The sequence below is a fragment of the Rhinopithecus roxellana genome, chromosome 7 (assembly GCF_007565055.1).
Source record: "Rhinopithecus roxellana isolate Shanxi Qingling chromosome 7, ASM756505v1, whole genome shotgun sequence".
NCBI classification, from domain to species: Eukaryota; Metazoa; Chordata; class Mammalia; order Primates; family Cercopithecidae; genus Rhinopithecus; species Rhinopithecus roxellana.
In genome coordinates, this window is record NC_044555.1 from 32,231,323 (window position 1) to 32,238,057 (window position 6,735).

The following is a 6,735-nucleotide window of genomic DNA, read 5'->3' on the forward strand; positions in this document are numbered from 1 at the left end:
AAAATTATATCAAAAAAATGAAAACATTATTATTTTAATCATGTAGGATCTAAGTGGTTAAAAAGACACATTTCAATCTACTTCCTCTAAGGTGTCTTCTTTCCCCCTTTCTCTTTACCCTTGACTATATAGTATTTAATAACAAATATTACTGTTCTGCCACGCATTATTGAATGAGTGCAGAACATGTGTGATTCTCTTTCCATCACTGAATTTTGAGGGCCCCTTACCTGGGTAGACACCAGCGTATATGAACTCCATTAGCTGGATGGTTGATATATCTTCCTTCAAGCAGCAAGCCATGAACAATGGGCCTAAAGGGCCGTTTGACAGGTCCCGGCCACCTCTGTGTCTAGGGATTAATCTCTGGTGGATTGACAGGCAATACAAATGATATGAAATATACAGCTGATATTTTCTTTCAGAAAAGGATTTTTCCCCATCCCCCCACAACATTTGTGAAAATTCCATTCAGAAGTCAATTGCAGAAGTACTCCAAGTGGTTGCCAGGCATTTTTCCAGGGACCTATGGGAGACCCTGATCTTTGGCACTTGTCTCAGATGTAGATACCCACAAGAAATAATGGCTTGGTGACCAGTCTTTGATCAAACCTACCTCACTTGCCTTGCGGATAATCAGGATTTGTCTGGATAAAAGAAAGAAGCCTTTTCCTATTACATACATTTGTAGTACCCAAATGCCTGTCTTCTTGCTTTTTTTCCACACAATTAGAAGAAGTATATTAAGGGTTTTGCAGAGTAAAAGTTTAAGATTATATGATGCCAAACATGTACATCCTTTTGGAGCATCTGTTTCAGAAGATCTCTTGTGCCTCAGCACTGCACCCCCCAACAGACACACATAAAAGCACATTCCTTGCTATTCTATGTGCTTGTAAGCATATCCCAGTAAAGGATGGGGAAGAACTAATCTATCACTGGAAATTTTTTTCCAGCTTTGCTACTGAGCATGCTGGTGGGGAAAATAAATCTTTAGTTAATACTCCTGCAGTAATCCCTTCCCTTTCTCTACGTGAGTATTTATTTTGTTAACCCTGATTTTCAAGTGTGACAGCCCAGGGACAACATTGCATTCTGTACAACTTCCTTCCCTCAATCTTTCAACCTTAACCAACTTTAAGCCAGAAATATTCCACTGCATCCTAGGGTGAACGCTATACTGCTCCCACCCTCTTCCGGTCGTAATAATATAAGAGCCACTTAGATACCATGAGAATCATTTAGAATAAGAAAAGACTCAATAAATAACCATATTTCTTAATTTCCTTTGGCATGATTTTTTTTTCTGTAAGGGAACCTCAGTAATGAATTCTTATTTCTTCTCTTGCTTGAGCTGCTGCTATTCTAGGCAAAAGTAGCTGCTACTACTGACCTGGCTTTAAAGGCCTGAGTGATAGATTACTACAAAATAGACCCCAGTGAATCATACTAACCCTGAATTCATGGATTTATTCAGTCCCATCTAACCCTTTTTTTTTCCGAGACGGAGTCTCGTGCTGCTGCCCAGGCTGGAGTGTAGTGGCATGATCTCAGCTCACTGCAACCTCTTCCTCCTGGGTTCAAGTGATTCCCCTGCTTCAGCCTCCCAAGAAGCTGGGATAACAGGTGTGCACCACCATGCCCAGCTAATTTGTGTATTTTTAGTAGAGACAGGGTTTCACCATGTTGGCCAGGCTGGTCTTGACCTCCTGAACTCAAATGACCCACCCACCTCGGCCTCCCCAAGTGCTGGGATTACAGGTGTGAGCCACTGCATCCAGCCAGTCCCATCTAACATTGAATGAAAACTGGCCTTATAATTTGCTTGGTCCAGTAGAATGTGATAGAAGTCATGCTGTACAAGCTCTGAACTAAGGCCCAATGAGGTCTTACATCTTCTGCTCTTGCTTTCTTAGAAACCTGAGACAACTATGCTGCAAAAAGTCTAGAATTAAAAATCATGTGGAGGGAAATGTCCAGCCCTCTCAGCTATTCCAGCAGAACTCAGACTCCACTGGCTTCTTCTGCTGAATACAGCTGTATGAGTGATTCCAGGCAAAATTCACAGAAAAACCACTCAACCAACCCATGGAATCATGAGAAATAATAAACTGTTGTTTATGTCCTTGACTACTGGTGTTTGAAATGCTTGTTCTTCGGTGTCAAAAGAAATAGCATTTGAACAGAAATTTAATTTCTTCAGCAAGGCCATTTTTACTTTCTGCAGAAAGGGTACACTCGCCAGCAGTTTTGCTACGAGAGTACACTGAACAAAGGAGACAGGGTCATTTATAACTTGATGCATCCACCTTACTGCTGTGTCCGGTTTCCATTGGCTGGAACGGGACCTCACATTCTGTATTTGTCTTGATTGGCTAGCAACTTAGAACTTTTTAAAAGAGGCAAAGGCAGAGGAGAACAAAGGAACGAGGAAATAACTTGTGGAATGCTGAGAAAGGTAAAAACATTTTCAAATAGGGAACAGGAACAGGCTATGACCTAATGCTTGCTTGGACTAGTATAAGCATGCCAGGGCAAATATTCAGACTAAACTGTGGGAGCTAAGAACATAAAGTACATTGATTTATTTATTACAGCTAGCAGATATTTAAGAATGTTAGCACAGGTCTTTGAATACATTTTGCTTCTAAGAGAAGTTACTATTTATTCCTAATTAGATGGGAAGGAAAGTCTCTGTGAAGAGGAATTTCTACTTTACTTTTTACATTGGAGTGACTTGTTCTGCAGTAATAGATAACTGATACAGCTATTGTTTATAAAGATTTCAGATGCTGGGAGCTGACTTCCCTTAGAAGGTGGAACTGCATGGGCTCACAGTCACAAGGTTTCTACATGCACCCAAGGTTACAAAGGGAGCTGGAGCCAAGTTTTTCATCTGAGCCTGAAAGGCAAGGTTTTACAGTGATGAATGTTTTTTTGTTCCAGTTTGTATCAGTATGTAGAGAGTCTGAAAGTGCAGCAGAAGACATGACCTGCTTTTTAAGGGCTACTGGCAAAATGCCTAGTAAGAAAAGGAGAATACAAAAAACCTTTGGAACTCTAGGTAACTCTGTCCATGTTTGATTATTTCATTTTCCAATAGCAATGTCCCAGCTGTGTACCAATGTCTTTGCAGCTTATATCTGGGCTAAAACAGGAAGCCTTCCTGATTTCTCTCCTCTATCATTTTCTTATCCAACTTTGTTGGTTTTCCTGCCCAATTTATTATTGACAATGTCTCAGGCGAAGTATTTCAGTGCTTACAGTGTTATTTATACTATTTATCACACTGGGAACCAGTGATAAGACTCTCTTTTTTTACTTTTTATTTTTTTCGATACGGAGTCTTGCTTTTACTATATCGCTCAGGCTGGAGTGCAGTGGCGCTATCTAGGCTCACTACAACCTCTGATTCCTGGGTTCAAGCCATTCTCCTGCTGCAGGCTCCCAAGCAGCTGGGATTACACGTACTCACCACCATGCCTGACTAATTTTTGTATTTTTAATAGAGACAGGGTTTCACCATGTTGGCCAGGCTGGTCTCAAACTCCTAACCTTAAGTGATTCACCCGTGTCAGCCTCCCAAAGTACTGGGATTATGGGCATGAGCCACTGCACCCGGCCAAGACTTCCATTTTAGAAACACAATCACTGAAATGAGGGCCTTCCCATGTAGAGAATCAGAATGGTGTTATGACACAACATATAGATTCTGGAGCCACATAGCTTGGTTTTCAAATGGGTCTGGAAGTAACCATGTGACCTAAGACAGGTTACTTAACCTCTCTTTGCTTCATATTTCTTATCTGGGAAATGGAGATAATGAATTTTATAACTACCTTGGAACTACTAAAAATGTAAGTATAAATGTGGCACTTAGTAGCTATAGAAACTTGGCTGCTAGTATTATCTTGATTATTAAGAACTTAATATAATAGAGGGCAAGAGATCTAGACCCAAGTCTTTGACAAATTAAATGCTTGACTTTGGGCAAATTAGTATCTCTCTGGGCCTCAGTTTCTTTATCTGTGAAATGAGTAAGAACCCTTTCAGCTCAAAAATTCCAACAATCTATGAAAAGTGTGAGAGCAGTCTAACTTTGACCTCTCAGACAATGATCACTGAGATTAAGATATTCATTTTCCTTATCAAGAATGGGTCAGAGAAGTCTTGAAGCATAGTGTGGTCTTATACATAAATCAAGGCCTCGTTTTGTTCAGAAATGTGGATCTAATTTTAAATTGCATTTTTTTACCTGGGCTGTGATGAATAGGAATGGTAGAAATTTAGGATTAAATAACCATCCAGAAAGGGAGGAACCACATACATACTTTTTTACTGATTTAGGAGGAATTTCAGAAGGATATTCTGAGATCAAGGAGGCCAGTACACTCAAGTAGAGGGGAAGGACGGCCAAAAAACCATGTGCGTCACTAGCCAGCAGGAAAGATGGAGGAGAGGTGTTTTAATAAAACCTGAATCTGCCAGAAGAGCTACTTAATCATAGGATCAGAAAGGATATCCCTTTTCTTCCTGTGAGTTGCCTCTCATCTGTTCTTATGCCTCATAAGCAACATAATGAAATAGACATTTGTAATTGGCCCTTTGTAGTTTTGCCACACCTGTAAACCAAAGTTAGAAAAATGCTGTTGTTATACAAGAAAGGCCACTAGTTTTCTTTCCTGCTTTAAACTAACCTTCACTTCTACTCTAACCCCAAGCTCAAAGATTAGATTCATATCAAAAATTATCTATCTAGGCCAGGCATGGTGGCTCACAAAGACTCTCCTTTGACCAAATTTTAATCTGGCTCCTGTAAGCCCTCTGCTCGACTAGGCCTGGGTGACAAGAGCAAAACTCCGTGGCAAAAAAAAAAAAAAAAAAAAGTATCTATCTGTCTATCTATCTACCTATCTGTCTGTCTGTCTGCCTGTCTTTGTATCATTTATATTATCAGAGCTTTTGCTGCAAATGAATACTTCACATGTAAAAGCTCTGGTTCTTTATGAGCCTCCAATATTACACAAGGAAAAAATCGCACATTCGTAGGTAAACATACACAGACACACACTCTCTTATTAATGGTCTTAAAGGCCTCAGTAGTTTTACCCTACTACAGAACTATTAAGAATCATATATGACACATGCTGGTTTTGACCTAAAAGACAGCATACTGCAGAATAAGAATAATCAAAAGAACTCCCTCCTTTCAACATTCTTTTTCTTTTACAACCAAAGGACTCTCAAAGCCCTCCTTTTGCTAATGATGATAAATGACCACATACAGGTTCTTCTTGTCCCTCAAGAAACCTTATTAAAATGATACCAAAACTATTGAAAAAAGGATGAACCAATAAGAATGAAAAAATGGAAATGCAAGTTATTATCAGACAAGGGATTTCAACAATTTCTAGAATATGGAAAGAGAATATAAAAATAATAACAGATAAAGCAAACAGGAGAAAATCAAAGCCTAGATTGCATACACAGGAATCGGTTGCAGTGGGTAAGAGAAAAGGAGTAACTGGTTTGGAAGAGACCTAGGAAAGAATTCAACATGGGAGCTAGCAGGCATAAAAGGTGCAAGAATTAGAAGTAATGATAAAATGAAATCTATACATGGAATTATTGGCTTCCACGGTCTGTCTCCAACATATGCAGGCAAAACAGCAAACAATATATTGTACATTTTTTCGTTTCTTATCATATTGAAAGAAAGGGCTATCCAAATAAAAGAAATCAAATTATTGGGGATAAGTTAGGGCATCAGCGATGGATTAGAGTGCCCTGGAAGACAGCCTCCTCATTCGGAAATTTGGAAGTCCAAGCATGACAGTCATCCGCCTGACTGCATTCTACCTGATCCCTTTAATGCAAATTTAATGACTAACAAACCTCAGCCATTTGCAAAACATTCTTTTTTATTATTATTTTTAGAGACAGGGTCTCACCCTGTTGCCCAGACTGCAGTGCAGTGGTGCCATCAGTAGCTCACTGCAGCTTTGCACTCTTGGGCTCAAATGAGTCTCCTGCCTCAACCTCCTGAGTAGCTGACAGACACTACAGGCACATGATACTGCATCCGGCTAATTTTTTATTTTCATTTTTTGTAGAGATCAAGTCTTGCTTTGTTGCCCAGACTGGCCTTGAACCCCTGACCTCAAGCAATCTTTCCACCTCAGCCTCCCAAAGCGCTGGGATTACAGGTGTGAGCCACCACACCCAGCCTGCAAAATATTCTTGGCCAGTATATTTGTCAGGGTTCTCTAGAGAAACAGAACCAACAGGATGTGAATATATGTGAATAGGATGTGTATACGTGTATATACATGCGTGTGTGCATAGATTTATTATAAGGAATTAGTTCTAGGGATTATAGATGGCTAGTGATTATGTGAGGCTCTGATTATGGAGTAATTATGGAGGCTAACAAGTTCCAAGATCTTCAGGGTCAGTTGGCAAGCCGGAGACCCAGAACTACTGGTGTAGTTCCAGTGAGTCTGAAGGCCAGAACCAAGAGAGTTAATAGTGTGAATTCTAGTCCAAAAGTCATCAGGCTCAAGGCACAAGAGCTGATGTTTCAGACCGAGTCTAAAGACTGAAAAAAAAAAAAAAATCAATGTACAGCTCAAGTAGTAAAGCAGGAGGTGTTCTCTCTTGCTCAGCCTTTTCATTCTATTCAGCTTTTCAATTGATCAGGTGGGGCCCACCCACATTAGGGAGGGCAATCTACTT